The following is a 22278-nucleotide window of genomic DNA, read 5'->3' on the forward strand; positions in this document are numbered from 1 at the left end:
CCCATGGGTGATGGTGGGTGGGGGGAAATACAAGCAGAGGCTCCCATGGGTGATGGTGGGTGGGGGGAAATACAAGCAGAGGCTCCCATGGGTGATGGTGGGTGGGGGGAAATACAAGCAGAGGCTCCCATGGTTGATGGTGGGTGGGGGGAAATACAAGCAGAGGCTCCCATGGGTGATGGTGGGTGGGGGGAAATACAAGCAGAGGCTCCCATGGGTGATGGTGGGTGGGGGGAAATACAAGCAGAGGCTCCCATGGGTGATGGTGGGTGTGGGGAAATACATGCAGAGGCTCCCATGGGTGATGGTGGGTGTGGGGAAATACAAGCAGAGGCTCCCATGGGTGATGGTGGGTGGGGGGAAATACAAGCAGAGGCTCCCATGGGTGATGGTGGGTGGGGGGAAATACAAGCAGAGGCTCCCATGGGTGATGGTGGGTGGGGGGAAATACAAGCAGAGGCTCCCATGGGTGATGGTGGGTGTGGGGAAATACAAGCAGAGGCTCCCATGGGTGATGGTGGGTGGGGGGAAATACATGCAGAGGCTCCCATGGGTGATGGTGGGTGGGGGGAAATACATGCAGAGGCTCCCATGGGTGATGGTGGGTGGGGGGAAATACATGCAGAGGCTCCCATGGGTGATGGTGGGTGGGGGGAAATACAAGCAGAGGCTCCCATGGGTGATGGTGGGTGTGGGGAAATACAAGCAGAGGCTCCCATGGGTGATGGTGGGTGGGGGGAAATACAAGCAGAGGCTCCCATGGGTGATGGTGGGTGGGGGGAAATACAAGCAGAGGCTCCCATGGGTGATGGTGGGTGTGGGGAAATACAAGCAGAGGCTCCCATGGATGATGGTGGGAGGGAGGGGGGTGGGAAATACAAGCAGAGGCTCCCATGGGTGATGGTGGGTGGGGGGAAATACAAGCAGAGGCTCCCATGGGTGATGGTGGGTGGGGGGAAATACAAGCAGAGGCTCCCATGGGTGATGGTGGGTGGGGGGAAATACAAGCAGAGGCTCCCATGGGTGATGGTGGGTGTGGGGAAATACAAGCAGAGGCTCCCATGGGTGATGGTGGGTGGGGGGAAATACAAGCAGAGGCTCCCATGGGTGATGGTGGGTGTGGGGAAATACAAGCAGAGGCTCCCATGGGTGATGGTGGGTGGGGGGAAATACAAGCAGAGGCTCCCATGGGTGATGGTGGGTGGGGGGAAATACAAGCAGAGGCTCCCATGGGTGATGGTGGGTGGGGGGAAATACAAGCAGAGGCTCCCATGGGTGATGGTGGGTGGGGGGAAATACAAGCAGAGGCTCCCATGGGTGATGGTGGGTGTGGGGAAATACAAGCAGAGGCTCCCATGGGTGATGGTGGGTGGGGGGAAATACAAGCAGAGGCTCCCATGGGTGATGGTGGGTGGGGGGAAATACAAGCAGAGGCTCCCATGGGTGATGGTGGGTGGGGGGAAATACAAGCAGAGGCTCCCATGGGTGATGGTGGGTGGGGGGAAATACATGCAGAGGCTCCCATGGGTGATGGTGGGTGGGGGGAAATACATGCAGAGGCTCCCATGGGTGATGGTGGGTGGGGGGAAATACAAGCAGAGGCTCCCATGGGTGATGGTGGGTGGGGGCAAATACAAGCAGAGGCTCCCATGGGTGATGGTGGGTGGGGGGAAATACAAGCAGAGGCTCCCATGGGTGATGGTGGGTGGGGGGAAATACAAGCAGAGGCTCCCATGGGTGATGTTGGGTGGGGGAAAATGCAGACAGACAGCTCCCATGGGTGATGGTTGTTGGGCGGAAATGCAGACAGACGGCTCCCATGGGTGATGGTGGGTGGGAGGGAGTTACAAGCAGAGGGCTAATGGCTGCATGTGTGTCCTGGAGGAGTTATTTGCTGTACTTGGGGGCCAGGAGGGGTTATTGCCCCAATTACAGCTATTAAACTTTGCTGGGTAGACTTATACATGAATAATTGGAAAATTCCAGCTTTTGAGGGTCAAATATACACAGTATAGTGTGTGTGTGTGTGTGCGTGTGTGTGCGTGTGTGTGTGTGTATGAGGCGTTGCATGGGCGCGCACCCCGAACCGTCGCTCGTCGCTGATGTCGCCAGGCAATTGACCGCGGCAATTGACCGCGGTCAATCGCCTGGCGACAGTTGCCGCTGCAACTGTCGCTAGTCCGCGTGAGTATGTGGACTAGCGACAGCAACATAATTGCAAATAGACGGCGCTTCCGGCGAGGGGGAGGAACGTCGGCGACAGCTTCTGTCGCACCGCTGGTCCCTCTTCCGCGTGTGTACGCGGAGGGACCTGGCGACGAGCTGTTGCCGGCCTGTCACGCACACGCTCACGTGTGCTGGCGACAGGCCACTTTTGTAGCCCGTGAGTATGGGCCATTAGACTTTTTCCTAAATAAACTAATTTTGAACAATAATGGTCTAGAGAGTCTACTCTAGACGATATATATATCCCCTTTCCCAGAATAGAATGTGTGTAATAGCGTTCTTTTTAACGTTAGTGTTAAAAGTTTCTTTTTCTTGTGCTCTTGATAGTATAATATTGTGTTTTTTGTATTGCAATCAGGTTCTGTGTTTAACATAATGAATTGTACAGCAGCACATTGCATTGCTGTTAATGTTAGAATTCACATCGATGGTATTTTTAATATCTTTACAGATCACAGACCATGTGTTGCAGTGGATGCACCAGTGTGATGTGAACAAGCTCAGATATCCTAACATGACAGATACAAAGAGGAAAAGGTCCCGGTATATAAACCGTATAATATGACTGTGGAGCTTTGTCTAGCACTGCACACGCATATATATGCAGGATGATGGGCCGCACGTGGTCATAACACATTCCCATCTCTTATCATCTCACACAGCGTGCTGCACCCCACCCTGCACATCACACGTCTATGGAAACTATCAGCCCAGCCCATCTGTAGGCTTGCTGCACAGAGGGATGATAAACTGGCGTTCTGCAAGACATGAGCAGTGTAATAATGGGTTACAGCAGGCTTTCTCAACCAGGGTTCCCTGGAACCACAGGGTTCCTTGAGGACTCTGCAGGGGTTCCTTGGCATTTTACCCCATCGTGGGGGAAGTATAATAGAGCACACTATAATAGGTGGTACTGTAACAAGAAGCACTAAATTGGGGGGTCAGGAGACAGTATAATGAGTGGCAGTGTAGTAGGGGTAGTGAAATTAGCAGCCTAACCTATTTAAAGACCATGCCTCATGAAAAATAAATGTAGGGGTTCCTCGAGACCAAAAAATTGTTTGCAGGGGTTCCTTGAGACTTAAAAGTTATTTACAGGTTTCCTCCAAGGTAAAAAGGTTGAGAAAGGCTGGGTTACAGTGTAAGTCTATGCTTCAGGATAGAGCGACCTGACCATGATCCTCTGCTCTTTGCCCACCATGCCTATAGTAATCCCATACATAGAAAAGCAATGATCTCACTGGTCAGGAAAATGTAATGCGCACATTTGTGTTCCTCTGTGATTTCCGGTCTCGGTTTACTATTCCGCGAGCAGTTCTGTGTTTGGTTTGCAACTAAAATAGCATTGTTTTTTGCAGCACTGGCATCTTGGGTTTACCTTCCACTAGGGCACCATCTGTAAAGTGTACCTGAGCCTGCAGAGGCTTCCAACATCCTCCTGGCCTCCACCATTGCCACATGCAAGAGCTTATCCGATATGTTTCGTGGCTGTGCTCTTCTTCATGCACGAGCGTGGCCCTACATGCGTCTGCATAAGTATGGCTGCGTCTGCGCACTAAGGGCCCTTTCACACCGGCTGCGTTATATTTTGTTTTAGAAAAGGATTGAGATATTCAAAATGCAAGTACAGTAAAGTTGCAATTGGAATCATTTTCTAAAAAGGCATACTCTGCTGCATTTTTCCTCCCTTTCGAAATTGCATGCAATGCGCTTCAATGGCGACGTGTGTGCATGTTCACAAGTCCACAATCTTTTGCCTCTAATACTTTCAGCCATAGACCCCGAACAAGCATTCAGCAGATCAGGTTTTCTGACATTATTGTCAGATATGACAGATTAGCTGCATGCTTGTTTCTGGAGTTATTCAGACACTTCTGCAGCCAAACAGACCAGCAGGGCTGCCAGGCAACTGGTACTGTTTAAAAGGAAATAAACATGGCAACCTCCATAATCTTCTCACTTCAGTTGTCGTTTACAAATCTGATTTCCTGTTGCATTCAGTCTGTGGTGGCCAACACACGTGCGAACATGCGGACTAGATACAAAGAGTCATCCGCGTTAACAAACAATGACGTTTTACGTGGACACGAGTGTGGCCTCTCCCTGAGGCTCATACACTTCTGACTATTGTGGCTCAGCAGTGATCAGGACCTGATCTCTCGGGCGAGATTTTGTGTCCGAGGCTGTACAGACATATCCCTAGCCTGCATGCTAACGACATGTTCTATCACTGTAGAGAGCGGCAGGCGGACGATGTGCGGCGCATGATAGAGGGGGCAGGGCACGGGTGGAAACAATGGAGATGGCCAGCATTCAGGCGAGATGATCAGGAATGCCAGATCTCTCTCCGACATATCGGGGTCGCTGTACAAAGAACTAGATTCTGGCCTAGGTCTTTAGTGGCCGCCTCGCCCGAGTTTAATCCAAGGTGTGTACAGACCCTTAGTGTCCTGCCTGCTCAGTTTTTTACCATGCTCTAGAAACGTACTGATGGGTTATCAGCTTCCTCTCAAAACTGTCCAGTGAGAGTGTGTCTGTATGGCGGTAGTGAGGACATTAGAGCGTTAGCTTCTTGGGAAAGGCTGGAACCAATGGAGTGTAAACCACTGCAGACATGACTATACTATATAAATATTTGGCCTTTAATCCTCTCCAATTATGTGTCGGACTATGCCTGTCATTGGCACTTTCCAGTCCAGGCCCAATGTTGGATAAAGTCAGACACAGGAAAAATGGCTGCAGCTAGGTGGCTCTGTTGCTGGATAAAATCCTGCACATCATCAGCCTCTTTAGATCAAGTCTGACACTGTGATCACCTCCGACCCCATCCACCGCCGCTTGCAGCACCTCGGTTCTATGTTGTGCCGCATAGTAACGTAAATCAGGGTCTGAGGAGCACAAATCTTGCCTAGTTCAACACCTCAGACAATACCAACAAGCAATAACCAAGAAAAAATCAGACTTTATATCGCACAAAATATCTACAGCCAACAACTCTTCCACACAGTGGAATCACTCTGCTATCCTTCCTGCCTAAAAGCCCCAACCACATTCTAGAAGGAAAGGTGTGAAGAATTCTCTGGCTTCTTCACAAACAAGGTGTCTGCCATCCGTGCCAGCATTACACCAACAACATCAATTGACCACAGGACTTTGCATATGCCTACTACCGTACCACCATGGCAAGCCTTTGACACTCTGAGTGAAGAAGATTTGGGAATCCTTATTCAACGTCTCCGCCCCACTACCTGCGACCTGGATCCTGGCCCAACTGGATCCTTAATGCAGTGCCCAGAGCTGATCAGGCCAGCACTTCACAAAATCACTCAGTGCTCCTTGCAAAGTGGACTTTTCCCAGAAGAACTAAAGAAAGCAATCATAAAACCCCTCTTGAAGCAACCATCACTAGATCCTGATTCTGTGACCAACTACAGACCTGTGGCAAACTTACCATTCCTATCAAAAGTTATCGAGAAAGCAGTCGCCAACCAGCTAGAAGCCAGGCTTACAGATAACATTTTTGATACTTTTCAGTCAGGATTCAGGAAAAGACACAGCACTGAAACTGCATTAGTCCGAGTAAAGAATGATCTACTTACTGCAAGGGACAAGGGTGATTGCTCAATTCTGATTCTTCTTGACTTGTCTGCAGCATTTGATACTGTGGATCATGAAATACTAATCCAGCGACTGAAGAATTACTGTGGCCTAAGGGGTACTGTTCTTAGCTGGTTTCAGACCTTCCTATCTGGCAGAACACAGCAAGTTTGACTGGGCACACACTACTCTAATCCAGTGCCACTGGCCTATGGAGTTCCACAGGGTTCTGTACTATCACCATTACTCTTTGCAGTCTACATGCTCCCACTGGGCAAAAAAATCCAGAACTATGGCCTAGGATACCATTGTTATGCAGATGACACACAACTGTATCTGTCCTTCAAGCCTGGCACCCAACACCCATCACCATCCATAAATGCGTGTCTAGTGGATTTACAAAATTGGATGAACACTAGCTGGTTGAGGCTGAACTCTGACAAAACAGAGGTGTTGGTGGTAGGTGGTCCACACATGATGGATAAAGTTGAAAACGCTCACCACCTTAAACTAGCAATTGGGGGAGATACCGTACAGTATAAGGACTCTGTGTGAAACCTTGGGGTGATCCTATATGGAAATCTAAAACTCAGACAGCAGGTATCAGCTGTCGTCAAGTCTTCCTTCTTCCATCTAAGAAATATAGCGAAAATCAAACACCTTATCCCAGCTAAAGACCTACCTGCCCTGGTTCATGCATTTGTATCCACCCGCCTAGACTACTGCAACGCCCTGTTCATCGGATCTACAGATAAGGTTCTGTGCCCCTTACAACTAGTACAGAATGCTGCAGCCAGACTCCTAACCAATGCCTCCCGCAGCTCACACATCACCCCAGTACTGCAAACTCTTCACTGGTTGCCAGTAAAATGGAGAATCAATTTTAAGATCTGCCTGCTGACATTCAAGGCTCTAAACCACATGGGACCCAAATACATAGTGGATCTATTGGAACTGTATGCCCCTCTAAAAGCACTATAAAAATATTACTGTTATTGTTAATTACGCTGGAGCGCATATAATGGTAGCAGAGCTACAGCACGCAAGCTGGCGCCACCCCCTCACCTTAGCCCCCCCCCCACACACACACACACAGCAGGCCGCCGGATTCTTCTCCTCCCTCCCTTCCTGCAGAGTCGCGAGCGGAAGCAGACGGAGGATTAACACTCACCTACTCGCCATTTTCTGCATCGGGTCACTATGGCCACATGGTGTCACGTGAGATGCCGTCAGGACGTGCCAGCATATTACATGATGCCACATCCTGACAGCATGTCATGTGACGCGTGTCACCCTGTAGTCATGGAGACCTGATGCAAGAAGTGGTGAGTAGGTGAGTGTTAACCCTTCCGTTTTCTTCTGCTCGCGACTCTCCAGGAAGGGATAGAGGCAAAGGAATGATAGGAATGCGGCCTGCGGTCTGCAGCATGCAGCCTGAGCCATGCAAAGTTTGCCTGGCTCTGTCCTAGTGCGAGGAAGGTAGAGACCCCTTCAGCTTCCAACTGGAAAGTGCTGGGAGGGATGTGCGTCAGTGCAAATTGGAGCGGGAAGTTTAAAATGTACACACCGAACTAGCTGATTTTGGCGCATTGCTGCAACAAACGTTTCGGCGCCAACAATGCGTCTGATTAGGACGCCTGGAGTTTCAGCCAGGTGCCGCACAAATTAGTAAAAAAAAAAAGAAAGAAAATAAGAAAGAAAGTATATCTGCTGCTGGCGATAGCAAGTGCCCAAATTACGTGAGGGGGAATAGTAATCAGCGCGGGCCTGGAGAGTTTGTGCAGAATGAGGCGTCTTTAGGCTTCGCCCTGCACAGAGATGACCCGCGCTGATACTGAATAGACCTGTATACACAGTACGTTTGCCAGCATATATTGTACTCACATCCACATAAATGAATGCTGGCAAGTCAGTGCAATTACATTAGGAAATTACCTTGTGGAAAGCAGAAAACACAGATTTACACTTAATGGTCACATCTACCTATAAACACTCGCTGATTTATCACGACTGGTACAGAGATAACTAGAGAAACACTTGAGTAGTTGCCCAGAAAAATCAATCAGCTTTCAGATGTAAAATGAAACAAGAGTTGTGTTTAGTTGCCTGGGCAACGGCTCCACTTAGGCTCCAGCTTTATTTGCCTTATCAGCCTCATGGTCGTAAAATTTCACATGCGACCAGGGCCAGATTTACCATAAGGCACTGTAGGCACGTGCCTACAGGCGCATGATGATGGAAAGGCGGCTCACTCCCCTTCCTGAATGCCTCTCTTCCTACTTCCCTATGCAGAGTCCTGATGAGAGTGTAAATGGGAGGTTACTCACACAGCTCTCAGCATTCCACTGACCAGATCTCCCTTCAGTCAGGGGCACCTCTAGCTACTTAATACGGAGGGTACTTTTGTCTTCCTTTTGTAGCTACTTATGGTGGGCAAGGGAAATAAGGGAGAAGTGACAGCTGGGCAGTTTGGCGGGGGTTTTAGGTTCATGGAGGGTGAGGTCTAGGATGCCCGGACATCTGTGCCTATAGGCTCTGGTAGGCCCGGTCCACCCATGATACCAAGTGAGGAGACTTCCTCAGGTGGCAGAAGTCTGGGGGCAGCACCAGGCAGAAACAGGAAGTGAAGAGAGTGCCTGGCTAACCTATACTGGGGGAAACTGTACCTGGCTAACCTATACTGGGGGAAACTGTACCTGGCTAACCTATACTGGGGGAAACTGTACCTAGCTATCAATACTGGGGGCATCTATACCTGGCTACCTAACTATACTGAGGGTGTTCTTAGTGGGGCTCACCGCTATAACGTGCATTGCAAATTGTCAGGTGCTGTGCGATCATTCCAATTCGAGGGGGGCGCATCCTCACAAGTTTGCCTCAGGTAGCAAAAAGTCTAGAACTGACCCTGGGCTCCTGTGAGGTAGGGCAAATCCAGGTCTGCATACGACAGCAAGGATTTTTACTAAATATGATATTCACATGGGTAAGTACCGTAATCCACAGGTTAAATAGATCTGCCGTTATAGAATATTTATTATTACTGATATTCGGAGTTACTCATACACTTACTGCTGTACCATACGGAAACGAGAGCAAAAATGCTGCATGCCGAAAGTTTCCAAAACACACCTCTACTCAGCAAGTTCAAAAGCCCATCTTCTGGTACATATCTTAAAGAGGAACTCTAACCCAGGATTAAACTTCATCTCAATCAGTAGCTGATACTCCCTTTCCCATGAGAAATCTTTACCTTTTCTCAAATAGATCATCAGGGGGATCTGTGTGGCTGATTTTGTGGTGAAAACTAGCCCCCCGCCCCAATGTGATACCATGGTCCCACCACTTCCATGTCTGTGAACCTTTCTGCATTGTGGGAAATAACAGCTTTTTTCCGCGTCTAGTGAAAAATGGCGTCGGCAAAAAAATGGCGCCCCCTTCTGCCCGATATATGTTTAAAACAATATTTATCGTTTTAAAGGTTAAAATAGTGCAGACCTTTTGAACTAAATTTATCGTTTTAAAACTTTTTTTTTTTTTGTCCTGCCTGAACGATATTTATCGTTTTAACCCTTGCTTTGCTGCCGTTTGGAAAATATCTGCCCGCCGGCTTTAATGTTTAATAGCAAAGCCCCCTTAAAAGCTAAAAACACCAAATTTGCAGGGAATGTTAAGAAGAAAATTGTGAACAAGAGGAAAACATTTTTTTCAAAAAGACCTTATAGTTTTTGAGAAAATCGATTTTGAATCTTCTTCTGACTGTGGGAAAATTAAACGCCCGCCGACTTTAGCGGTTAATAGCAAAGCCCCTTTAAATGCCAGAAACACCAAATGTGTAGGGAATGTTAAGAAGAATAGTGGGAACACGAAGAAAAAAAATTGTTCAAAAAGACCTTATAGTTTTTGAGAAAATCGATTTTAAATCTTCAAAGAGGAAAATGTATCTATTTCAATCGCGTACTGACATTTCCGCGGCGGAAACAATTCTCGCCGACTTTAGCAGTTAATAGCAAAGTCCCCTTAAATCCTAGCAACACCAAATTTGCAGGATATGTTCAAAAGATACTGGGAAACAATATTTAAAAAAATTATAAAAACAATACTAGGTAGGCGCTAATAGTGCAATTAATTTAATATGCAAAATATACAATGAAATAAAAACTGTAGCATACGATAAATGGTCACTCATACACACTCCAATCACAACCACTGCCCTGCTGCAGCAGAAAAATCTAAAAAAACTGCAAACTAAAAAACTAAAAATATATGGATAAAAAAGGTGCAAAATGATGCAATGAGGTAATGAGGCCCAATGGATTAATGGGTGGAAATAACGGAGTCTTATCCAATAGTGGTAGTGGGGCTTAATATTCTGGTGATAAATGTCACAATGATCAAGCATGCAGAGGTAAATAGCAGCAAAGGTGGAATTAATGAATAATCCAGGAAGTGGTAGTTACTCACAACCTTCGTTGATGTTCCGTATATCAGTCCTGGAGCCGCTCTATCCTGTCCGCCCCGGCCGGCGGCTGGGCAGGAGAGACAGAGACCCGCTGTTTAGCTGGTGAATAACAGCAGAGTCGGGCAAGCTAACCCGGCTTCAGTACGGATATAGCAGCGCTTGGTGTCCGGAAAATCTTGCCGTAATCCCGAACTCCACCAAGTAACGCTGTGCGTGCTGGATGCACCTCCTTCCGCGATGGTGCTCGTGACGTCACTGCAGCCTGGCCAATCGCTAACGCGTTTCGGAAGGTACGCCTTCCTTTCTCAAAGCTGACTGCGGTTGGAGGGTTCCTAGGAACTTGGTGGAGTTCGAGATTACGGCAAGATTTTCCGGACACCAAGCGCTGCTATATCCGTACTGAAGCCGGGTTAGCTTGCCCGACTCTGCTGTTATTCACCAGCTAAACAGCGGGTCTCTGTCTCTCCTGCCCAGCCGCCGGCCGGGGCGGACAGGATAGAGCGGCTCCAGGACTGATATACGGAACATCAACGGAGGTTGTGAGTAACTACCACTCAGGGGAGGACTGGCCCAGGGGGACGGGGGGCAATTGCCCCCCGGGCTGCCCGAATCTTAAGTAATTAGGGCTGGCCACTGCTATACGCAGCGGCCGCAGACATACCACAGATGACAGGTTCGCAGTGGGGATCGCAACCTCGCGCGATATTTCCCAGCAAGTTGAAGTATCCAATTAAAGAAGGGCAGGGCCGGGCCGAGGCATAGGCTGGAGAGGCTCCAGCCTCAGGGCGCAGTGTAGGAGGGGGCGCAGAATTCATTCAGCTGTCATTAATAATTGTGTTTGAAGCAGAAAGAAATAAGAAAAGGGGATACATGGCAGTGACTGCAAGCCATATAAGTAGATATTAAGGTTTTGGGGAGGCTATGGGCCCTGTGGCGCCTCTTAGTCTAATAGCAATCAGTGTGTGATGGCTGGGGTGGGAGAGATGGAGGGGCGCACTTTGGTGTCTCAGCCTTGGGTGCTGGAGGACCTTGTCCCGGCTCTGAAGAAGGGGCTGAGGCGGCCGGCCGTGGTGTGCCCTTGTGCGTGGCTGCTCCTGCGGTGGATGTGAGCGGCACAAGGACACAAATAGCTTAGGTCCTCTCCGGCCAGGTGGGTTGACCCTGCTTGACTCTGCCCCCCGCCTGGAGCCATTGCCGCCCGCAACGTGCTGCTGTGCCTGCGGTGTCATCGGAGTGAGCTGTCTCACTCTTCAGCTTTCTGTGCTGGGGGGGCTGGGGGCCTGGAGCTGTGGCTACGAGTGGCTGGCTGGAGGAGTCGGACACAGTCCTCCCCTGTGCTGCTGTGCCTGAGGTGTCGTCGGAGTGAGCTGTCTCACTCTTCAGCTTTCTGTGCTGGGGGGGCTGGGGGCCTGGAGCTGCGGCTACGAGTGGCTGGCTGGCTGTCCTGGCTGGAGGAGTCGGACACTCTGGGGGCTGGGAGTCGGAGATGCCACCTATAGCTGCTTGCTGCTGTGGAGGAGGTGTAGGACTGAGGAGACAGGAGGATAGAGGAGGTCGGGTCCAGGTTGCCAGAGGAGAAGGTGGTTTTTAAAAATTTTGTTTCTGTACTTCTTCTCCCTTCTTGTCACTGAGTTACTCACACTTTGCTGCCTGCCTGCTACTGCTGTCAAATTAAATTCTCTGCCCAGGCTAGTGCCCTCTAAAAAAAAAATTCTGTGATAATCATCCCCATTCTTACCCTGGCCTGAGGGGGAACGTTTTTTCTTCTTGTGGTGTGATTGGCGGCAGGGGAGGGGGGAGGCAGGCAGTTAGGCACTGTCAAACAGGTAGTTGGAGGGGGGGGGGGGAAGGGAGTAGGTGTCAGACAAGTAGTTTGTATGGTGGGTGGGCAGGAGTGGGGTTAGGCATCACCAGGTAGGTAGTTGTGTGTGTGTGTGTGGGGGGGGGGGGGGGAGGGGGGGTGTTGTTTAAAGGAGTTATCAGGCATTGTTAATGAAATAAGTGCTACTTACCCGGGGCTTCCTCCAGCCCCACGCTCCCAGCATGTCCCTCGCCGCAGCTCTGCAGTCAGCCATTCGCTGCCGCTGCCTCCCAGTCCCCGGCGATGGCACCAGTCCGACCTGGATGTCGGCCTGTACTGCGCCTGTGCGAGCAGCACTGTCAATCTCCGCCACGTGGACCGGAGTGTACTGCGCAGGCGCAGTAGTTCTGCGTCTGCACAGTACGATCTGGTCCATGTGGCGGTGATTGACAGCGCCGCTCGCACAGGCGCAGTTGGCCTGACGTCATCGCCGGGGGCTGGGAGGCAGCGGCAGCGAACAGCTGACTGCAGAGCTGCGGCAAGGGACATGCTGGGAGCTTGGGGCTGGACGAGCCCTGGGTAAGTAGCACTTATTTTCGTAAAAAAAAAAAGCCTGATAACTCCTTTAAGGTTAGGCATCAGACAGACAGGTAGATTGTGCGGAGAAATGGGGTTAGACATCAGGTACATAGTGTGTGTGTGTGTGTGTGTGTGGCTGGGGCTGTTAGTCATCACAATTTGAAGATTTGCACACAAGAAAGATATGGCTTTGGGCTGGGGATGCCGTGAAACGGGCCTCTAGTTTGTGTTGTCCCCCCAGGCCAAAAGGTCCCAGTCCTCCCCTGCTACCACTTCCTGGATTATTCATTAATTCCACCTTTGCTGCTATTTACCTCTGCATGCTTGATCATTGTGACATTTATCACCAGAATATTAAGCCCCACTACCACTATTGGATAAGACTCCGTTATTTCCACCCATTAATCCATTGGGCCTCATTACCTCATTGCATCATTTTGCACCTTTTTTATCCATATATTTTTAGTTTTTTAGTTTGCAGTTTTTTTAGATTTTTCTGCTGCAGCAGGGCAGTGGTTGTGATTGGAGTGTGTATGAGTGACCATTTATCGTATGCTACAGTTTTTATTTCATTGTATATTTTGCATATTAAATTAATTGCACTATTAGCGCCTACCTAGTATTGTTTTTATAGTTTTATCTTTAATCAGGGGTCTTTGGGATTACCCCATTCTAGGTAGAGCAGCTGCTAGTTTCTTAGGCGCCACACTTTACAACTATTTCTATCACACATAATATTTAAAAAAAATTGAATTTTTTTTATTTAAATTTACATTTTTGAGTTATGTTCAGAGTGTGGGAAATTTTTTGAAAAAAATGACGTGGGGTCCCCCCTCCCGAGTCTCTGTAACCCCTTGTCTCCCATGCAGGCTGGGATAGCCAGAATGCGGAGCCCCGGCCGACTGGGGCTTCGCACCCTGAGCTATACCAGCCCGCATGGTCCATGGTATAGGGGGGCTTCGGGAGGGAGGGGCGGCCAAGCCTGCCCCTCCCCCCCAGAGCCCTTGTCCAATCCATGGACAAGGGGCTCTTCCCCACCTCCGGTGCCCCAGGAGGAGGCGGGGGCGATGACTCCCTGGGGGGGGGGTTCATGGTGGCATCTGGGAGTCTCCTTTAAGAAGGGGAACCCAGATGCCTGCCCCCCTCCCAGGAGAAATTAGTATAGGGGTGCAAAGTACCCCTTACCCATTTCCATAAAGGGTTAAATGAAATAAAAACACAACAACGAGAAAAGTCCTTTAATGTTCTAAATTAACCAGAAATACTTACCTATACCTTTAAGAAAAAATTGCCACGCCAATTAGGTCCCACAACAGTATCCTCCATCTTGCGATCTTCAGAAATACTTACCTGTACCTTTAAGAAAAAATTCCCACGCCATTATCCTCGTAAAAGGTCCCGCGCTATAATCTGTTATGTCCCACGACGACAGTATCCTCTGTCTTGCAATCTTCAGAAATACTTACCTGTACCTTTAAGAAAAAAATCCCACGTCAATTAGGTCCCACGACAGTATCCTCTATCTTGCGACCTTCTGTTACATCTTGATTGAAGATCTCCGCCGCCCCGACGCCACACCCGCCGCCTCCGCCGCACTGCTCTTAGCTATTCTTAGTATAGCTAAGAGCAAAATGCATCTTTAAATTTTAGCTCCAATGGTCCCCATTGGTTCCTTAACAGACCAATGGGGATCAGGAACATCCCCATTGGTCGATAAGGAACCAATGGGGAGCCTTGGAGCCAAAATTTAAAGATGCTTTTTGTTCTCAGCTATACTAAGTATAGCTGAGAGTGCATCTATATAGCTGCCGCTGCCCTCCCTGCCTCTCTCACACCTGTCACCCTCACCCATGCTGGCAACCATGGGTGCATTGGGTGCCAGCATGGGTGAGGGTGACAGGTGGGGGGAGGCAGGGAGGGCAGCGGCAGCTAGCGCTAATGCGTCTATATAGACGCACTCTCAGCTATACTTAGTATAGCTGAGAGCAGTGCGGCGGAGGCAGCGTGTGTGGCGTCGGGGCGGGCGGAGATCTTCAATCAAGATGTATCAGAAGGTCGCGAGATGGAGGATACTGTCGTGGGATCTAATTGGCGTGGGATTTTTTCCTTAAAGGTACAGGTAAGTATTTGTGGTTAATTTAGAACATTAAAGGACTTTTCTCGTTGTTGCGTTTTTATTTCATTTAACCCTTTGTGGAAATGGGTAACGGGTACTTTGTACCCCTATACTCATTTCTCCTGGGAGGGGGGTGGGCATCTGGGGGTCCCCTTCTTAAAGGGGACTCCCAGATGCCACCATGAACCCCCCCCAGGGAGTCGTCGCCCCTGCCTCCACCTGGGGCAAGGGAGGCGGGGAAGAGCCCCTTGTCCATGGATTGGACAAGGGGCTCCCGGGGGGGAGGGGAAGGCTTGGCCGCCCCTCCCCCCCGGAGCCCCCCCATACCATGGACCATGCGGGCTGGTATAGCTCAGGGTGCGAAGCCCCAGTCGGCCGGGGCTCCGCATTCTGGCTATCCCAGCCTGCATGGGGGACAAGGGGTTACAGAGGCTCGGGAGGGGGGACCCCACGTCATTGTTTTCAAAAAATTTCCCACACTCTGAACATAACCCAAAAATTAAAAAAAAAAAATTCAATTTTTTTTTAAATATTGTTTCCCAGTATCTTTTGAACATATCCTGCAAATTTGGTGTTGCTAGCATTTAAGGGGACTTTTCTATTAACTGCTAAAGTCGGCGGGAATTGTTTCCGCCGCGGAAATGTCAGTACGCGATTTAAATAGATACATTTTCCTCTTTGAAGATTTAAAATCGATTTTCTCAAAAACTATAAGGTCTTTTTGAACAATTTTTTTTCTTCGTGTTCCCACTAGTCTTCTTAACATTCCCTACACATTTGGTGTTTCTGGCATTTAAAGGGGCTTTGCTATTAACCGCTAAAGTCGGCAGGCGTTTATTTTCCCACTGTCAGAAGAAGAATATTCAAAATCGATTTTCTCAAAAACTATAAAGGTCTTTTTGAAAAAAAAAAATTTTTCCTCTTGTTCACAATTTTCTTCTTAACATTCCCTGCAAATTTGGGGGTTTTAGCTTGTAAGGGGGCTTTGCTATTAAACATTAAAGCCGGCGGGCAGATATTTTCCAAACGGCAGCAAAGCAAGGGTTAAAACGAAAAATATTGTTTGGGAGCAATACAAATATAAATATAAACGATAAATATAGTTTTTAAAGCTGGCGCCGTTTTTTAGCTGTCAAAAACGAAAAATAACTAGCGATAGTGGTTCTCTATGGGGCGCCGTTTTTTAACTACGATAACTGGCGCCATTTTTAACGGACCCCCTTTTTTCCAACTGCCAAGCAACCAGTATCTCCCTCTGTGCATAGAACTCTCAATAATGAACATTCCGTTTTCTGTCTGTGAACCTCATTGCATTGTGGGAAATAATGGCTTTTTCCAACTGCCAAGCAACAGCCCCATGAAGCTGGCCTCTCTACAATCAGCACAAATAAAACTTCCATCATACTTGGTTAGCGCTGCATTTGAGCCCATTTGTGCTGCAGAATTAAGATTTGTGTGCTGCTTTCGTTTTGAAGATAATTGCACTTATTACCCAGCCCCCGTACAACAAGCTACAGACATAAAAAAGGTATGGGGGGCAGTGCTGTGCATGTGCTCATTTGTGCTGCAAAAATCATCTTTCTATCTTTTTTAGTTTTTGAGATATTCAATGTCAAAAGTTCACTCAGCCCCCCTCTCAACTTCGCAAAGGCTGAGTGACCCTAAGTGAACTTTTGACCTTTATAGAAATGTGAATCTCTCAAAAACTATAAAAGATAGAAAGATGATTTTTACAGCGCAAATGAGCACACACAGAGCACTACAGTTTCAGTAGGTTGTTGTACAGGGGCTGGGTCATTTTACAGTTTTGGAGAAAATAAGTGCTGCTAAAGTGCTGCTATCTTCAAAACAAAAGCAGCACAAATCATAATTTTTGTGGCACAAAAGGGCACAAACGTAGCACTAACCAAACATGATGGAATTTTTATTTGTGCTGATTGTAAAGGTGGCAGCTTCATGGAGCCCCAAGCAACCAGTATCTCTCTCTGTGTTTAAAACTCTCCCGAAAAATTCCGCACAGATCACCTGGCAGAACAAACCTGGAAAACACTGACTAAGTAATATACTGTATAATTTAATATTGTAAAAAAAAATAAGCAATTTTATTCATTATGTGATTCTTACTACAGTTCCTCTTTAAGCTTTGTACATATGATAGATGGTTCTCAGCTGGTCAGGGCCACCTACGCTGACAATCTAGGGTATGTTCAGCAGCCCCCAATACCTCTTGATGTGTTGGCGAGCAATCAGACTGACAAATCATTTTGGGAGAGCAGAGGCCTCGGGCATTGCTCCCCTTCTCACCCTGCCCATTCTCTCATGCACCACACCAGTGTGGAGAAATCACCTCTGTCTCAGAGGAAAGGTGAGTATTTAACCCCGAGATCCCACCAGGCCAATTGCTGTGACTGATCATCTGCATTTGGCTACAACCATTAATTACTATGTAGCAGCTACCAGCCGCATCAATTACCGATAATTAACACTGGCATCTATTAGACATCTGCGGATCATGACACCCAATTGACCTGATCTGAGGTAAAGGGAATTTCAACAGAACTTGGCCCAGTCCACCTCCCTCCACTGCTGAGAGAGATTTATTCTTTGTAGCCAGCAATACAGCTACAGTTCCTCTCTGCTTGGTGTGTAATGAAGAACTGAACCCACAGGGCAATCCACTGGTGGTTCTTGCCTGAACCCTGATAGGAGGCTGCTGAGCTGGGGCGGGCCACAGTAACACAGATGGGGGTGGCCTCAGAGCTTGGGAAGCTTTTGGAAAGTGACAGGGTAGCGGGTTTAAGATTAATGACCTTTTCACAGCAAACGGCGGAGTTACCCATTTGAATGCCAAACCCCTATTAGGGTACAATAAAAAGTACATTTATGAAAACCATGAGTAACCTGAATTTCACTGACACACAACAAAACTTCCAATTTTCTTGTGTCTTTGATTAAAACAATGGGTGGATAATTCTGGTCAGTTTTTTTAGAAAATTGAATGGTGTAGGATAGATTGTAAATTTCTTCATTTATAGACCCAAGCATTTTTTTGGGCATTTTTATCTTTTTTTTATAATTGGAGAAAAATATAACACTTGTGTGACAAAATGGTTGATTTTTCAAAAGTTACAATAATTAGGAAAAACTATCGTAATTCTCAAATGGAAAAAAAAAATATTAAAAATTGTATGGTGTGTGGCCACCTTAAGGGCTGGTTCAGACGGACGTTCGGAGGCGCTGCATTCGTTGGCGTTGCGGTGGTGATGCATTCGGGCTTTCAGCAGCGTTCGCATTGTGTTCGAATGCGGTCGCGTTTTTTCTTCGCCTAGGGGGACATTACCCATCGTGGTTAACCGCCCCTGGAAGCTACATGTAGCTTCCAGGGGCTCCTTGAACGCCAGGGAAAATCGGGACCCGAACGCCGCGTTCGTGTAAACGCGCATGAAAGCTTGGTACAAACGCTCCCATTCACTTGAATGGGAGCATTTAACGCCAAGCCCCGAACGCTGGCAGTAAACGCTGCACAAGCGTCCGTCTGAACCAGCCCTAAAACTGCTCATGTGCCTTACAATCTTATTCTGGGTACACACAATGCAATTTCCTGCCCAACAGGCGGGAATCGGGCAATTATTTTCGATATGTCCGATCGGCTCCCGATCGATAAAGTGATCGATTTTGCGCACTTTTCATTGGAAAATCAATCGCTTTATCGATCGGGTGCACACTGGACATGTACACACGATGCAACTTCCCATCCAATCACCCGTCGACCGGGCGGGAAATTGGATTGTGTGTACCCAGCATTATGGTACAATATCCGTGCAATTGTACCAAGAATTGCATAGTGTGTGAATCAAAAGATTGGCTACAACCTGAATAGATTGTTTATGAACGGCTTCATGAAACAAGCAGAGCCGGATTTCTGGAAAGGCCACTAACGCCCGGGCCTTGGGCGACAGCTGGCCAAGGGGTGGATGAACATGGAAGAGGGATTGCTGAATATGGAAGAAGAGGCTGCAAATGGAATACAAAGGTTGCAAATGACAAGCAACACACGGAAATAGGGAGCTGCTGGTCAAGGGACCTGTATAGAACTGAATGAGGCGGCTGTACATGAATGTTATACATGGAAGAGGGGGCTGCATAAGGAATAGGAGGGGGTGCTGCACATGGAAGGGAAGCTGCAAGAAAGTTGGCCTGGGGGCGGGAAAGTATTAATCTGGCCTTGAAAACAAGGATGTGGCCGGATTTCACAGAGATTGTACAATCAATTGTAAGATGTGTGGCAAACTCCCACTGAATCCTTTGGGACAGTCCTGATAAATCAGTCCCACTGTATCTTTACACACATAAACACATGTAATGCAAAGAGCAGCATGTAAGTACCCATAGCAGCTAAAAGCTGTGCCAAGTGAAGTGGCAATACAGGGGCTAATAATGCGTGTTGGAAATCAGTTATGAATATTTAATACAGAATGAGGTCAGAGCTTCCATGAAGAATATAAAAACTATGGGAATGGAGGCATACGTGGTATTGATCACTGTCTGGTAAATAACAGAGAGGCATACGTGTGTGTGTATTGCACATACAGATAAGCAGCTTCCTGAGATGACATGTGCTGCTTTCCACAGACTGCTCTGTCACTGCTTACAGTGTGCTCTATATACCGCCAGTAACCAGAGTACATACTCCTCACTATCTGTAATACATTGCCATAGCAGGCCCCATGACTGGGGCCCAGCTGCAGAGGGGGCTTCATGCTGTTTGACTACATAATGACTTGTAAAGTACCAATAGTATTTGGCAACTAGCATTATAGATTCTCTACATATAGTATGTGTAGAGCCAGAATTACAGGGTAAATCTAGGCAGTTGCCTAGGACTTGGAGATAGTCTAGGCTCGGGGCCTGGTGGATGCTAGCCTCCCAAATCTTGCTAAAAAAGCCAGGTGACCATCAGCAGTGGGCAGAAAACTTAATTAACAGTACAAAAGGGTACCTGAGATAAGGAAAAAGCTTTGTAAAACCTGATTTTATACTAAACGGATTATTAAAATGTAGAAATGTTTCTCTACAGAATTGCTGCAAAGGAAATTAGGACAATGTCCTGCAGTGTTTCTGCTGTTCAGAATGACGCTGGTGTTTAGAGTGACGCTAGGGTGAAGTTGAAGTCAGGGTTAAGGTGTCCATTAAAGATACAATCGCCTGAACAATCGATCAGTCGTCTGATCCAATCATTGGGTATCATTCATAAAGCATTTCCGCATGCGGAAATGCTAAAAACAGCTGACTTTACCGACCACTCGGCAAAGTCAGCATTCATAAAGGCTCTTTCCGCATGAAAAAAAGACATACCGAGCAGAGTGATACATCACCGCCTTGTGCGGTGATTAACGGAACAAATGTAGCAAAACGTTAATTCATGAAGATCACCGCAAGCGGTGTGAGGTCGGAAAGTCCCGCTCCCTCTGATGTGGCGATACCAATGCAAGTGAATGGAGACACACAGACCTCCCAGGCAGCTGCAGCAGAGCGGAACACGGAGAAATGTATCAACTCGGCAGCTTCCGTGTCTCCGCCTGCCTACCGCCTGCCTACCGCCAGCCTAGTTCGGGGAATCTCCGCACTGCCACCGCACCTACACACTTCTTTATGAATGCCCCCCCAGAAGTCTAAAGTACCGGTTGCGGAGAAGAACGGTGTTTTCCCGCACTACCGACAGCCTCTTTATGAATGATACCCATTGTGATCAATCCAAAACAATTGTTTAAGTCCACACACAAAGGGGAAGCCATAACCAATCATAAGATCATTGTGATTGATCCGAAAAAATGGTTCAACAGAACAACTGATACATCCATCATTTGACCTCGATTGGCACCATTAAAGTTACTCAATCTGATCGATTGTTTAGGAGATTGTATCGTAAAGCTAGGCATATACCACTGCCTAACATAAGGTACAGTCGGTATTTCCCGATTGACAATCAACCTGGACAAATAGATGATTTTACCATTGAGCACTACAAGCTATACTATAGCTTGTAGTGCTCAATGGTAAAATCATCTATTTGTCCAGGTTGAATACATCAGATTATAACATTCCCACCACCATTAGGTCTGTAATGCTCGATGCTAAACAAAGCTCATTCAGGCTAGGTGTACACTTAACAGAAACGCTAGCGTTGTGGAAAACACTGTGTTATTGCCGCTAATGGAAGTCTATGGGGCGCAGGAAAAATGCATATGCGTTTTTGATGGGTGCATTTTCAAAAACGCTGGTGTTCTTGCATAATCTTCAAAAAAAACATGAAAAACGCACATAATGAAAGTCAATGGAAACGCAGAAATGGTATGCAGTTTGCATGCATTTTCCATGCGTTTTTTTTTCGTAAAAACAAAAATGTTTTCTGATGTATTTACGCTTCCTGTTGTCTTCCTAGTGATCTGCATAAAATGCAAAAGAAAAAAGCATAAAAAACGCATATGCGTATAACTGCAAATACAGTAAAACACACGCAAAACACCTGAAAAATGCATCTGTGGTAAAAAAAAACGTGAAGCAGCAAAAGTGAAGTAAAAACACAGCAAAAACGCACACAACATAAAATGAAACATGACATAAAACGCAGCCTTTCATGTTATGTTATGTGTCTACCTACCCTCACAGCTCCCAATCACATTGCACTCCCCCAGCCTTCTTCTCAGTTGCTTGACTGGTAAAGGTGTCCATTGGCAATCCAATTTCCTGAGTGATCCACCGTCCAATAGTGGCGATCAATCAGAAACGATCATTCGGGCCCACCAAAGCAGAGGAGAATGTTAAGCAATCCAATCAGACTGAAAAACGTTGTTCCAAAATTCGGATTGTTCATCATCGATCGGGACCACTAATGGTACCTAATCCAATTGACTGTACAGTCGATTGGGTATTTGCACCGTTAATGGGCACCTTAAAAGATGGCCTCTCCAACCTAAATTCAATAAAATCAAGTATTTGTGTGTTGTAGTTTTTAATAGACTGACGTTGGACACAAAGTTTTCATGGAATCTAACTTTCAAACCATTAAAATATCAAAATGTGTGTGTCTGCCTTCATATCATGTATGGAAAAATATAAACCTCTTCCATTGAAGCTTGTCTACATACAATTATATAACAGATGAGCCACATGCTCTCTAGATACCGCTTAAGGGTACGTACAGACATACGATAACGATCGTTCGTTCTGAACGACGAACGATGTTAAAGGAGGTATCGGCCGATGATCGTTTGAAGAAAGGCTACTTTGAACATCGTTCGTGTACGAACGATCTTGGAACGAGCGTTGCGTGCGCAACAAAATGTATAAACTGATTTCAAACACAAGTGTCAAAAAGAACTGTTTGAGCATGTGCAAAGCTTTGAGAACGAACGATCAACGACCGATCGTTGTACAGACATTACTTTTTGAACGATGGTCGTTGGAAAAGATCTGGCAGAATGGATCGTTCTGTACCAA

At 47.3% G+C, this 22278-nt stretch overlaps 1 protein-coding gene across 1 annotated transcript in view; it reads right to left on the reverse strand.

Annotated features, from left to right (window-relative positions):
* DMTN (dematin actin binding protein) overlaps positions 1–22278 on the reverse strand; it is a 123792-nt gene that overhangs the window by 76808 nt on the left and 24706 nt on the right. The gene's annotated exons all lie outside the window — the stretch shown is intronic.

Source organism: Hyperolius riggenbachi, chromosome 3, assembly GCF_040937935.1.
Source record: "Hyperolius riggenbachi isolate aHypRig1 chromosome 3, aHypRig1.pri, whole genome shotgun sequence".
Taxonomy (NCBI): Eukaryota; Metazoa; Chordata; class Amphibia; order Anura; family Hyperoliidae; genus Hyperolius; species Hyperolius riggenbachi.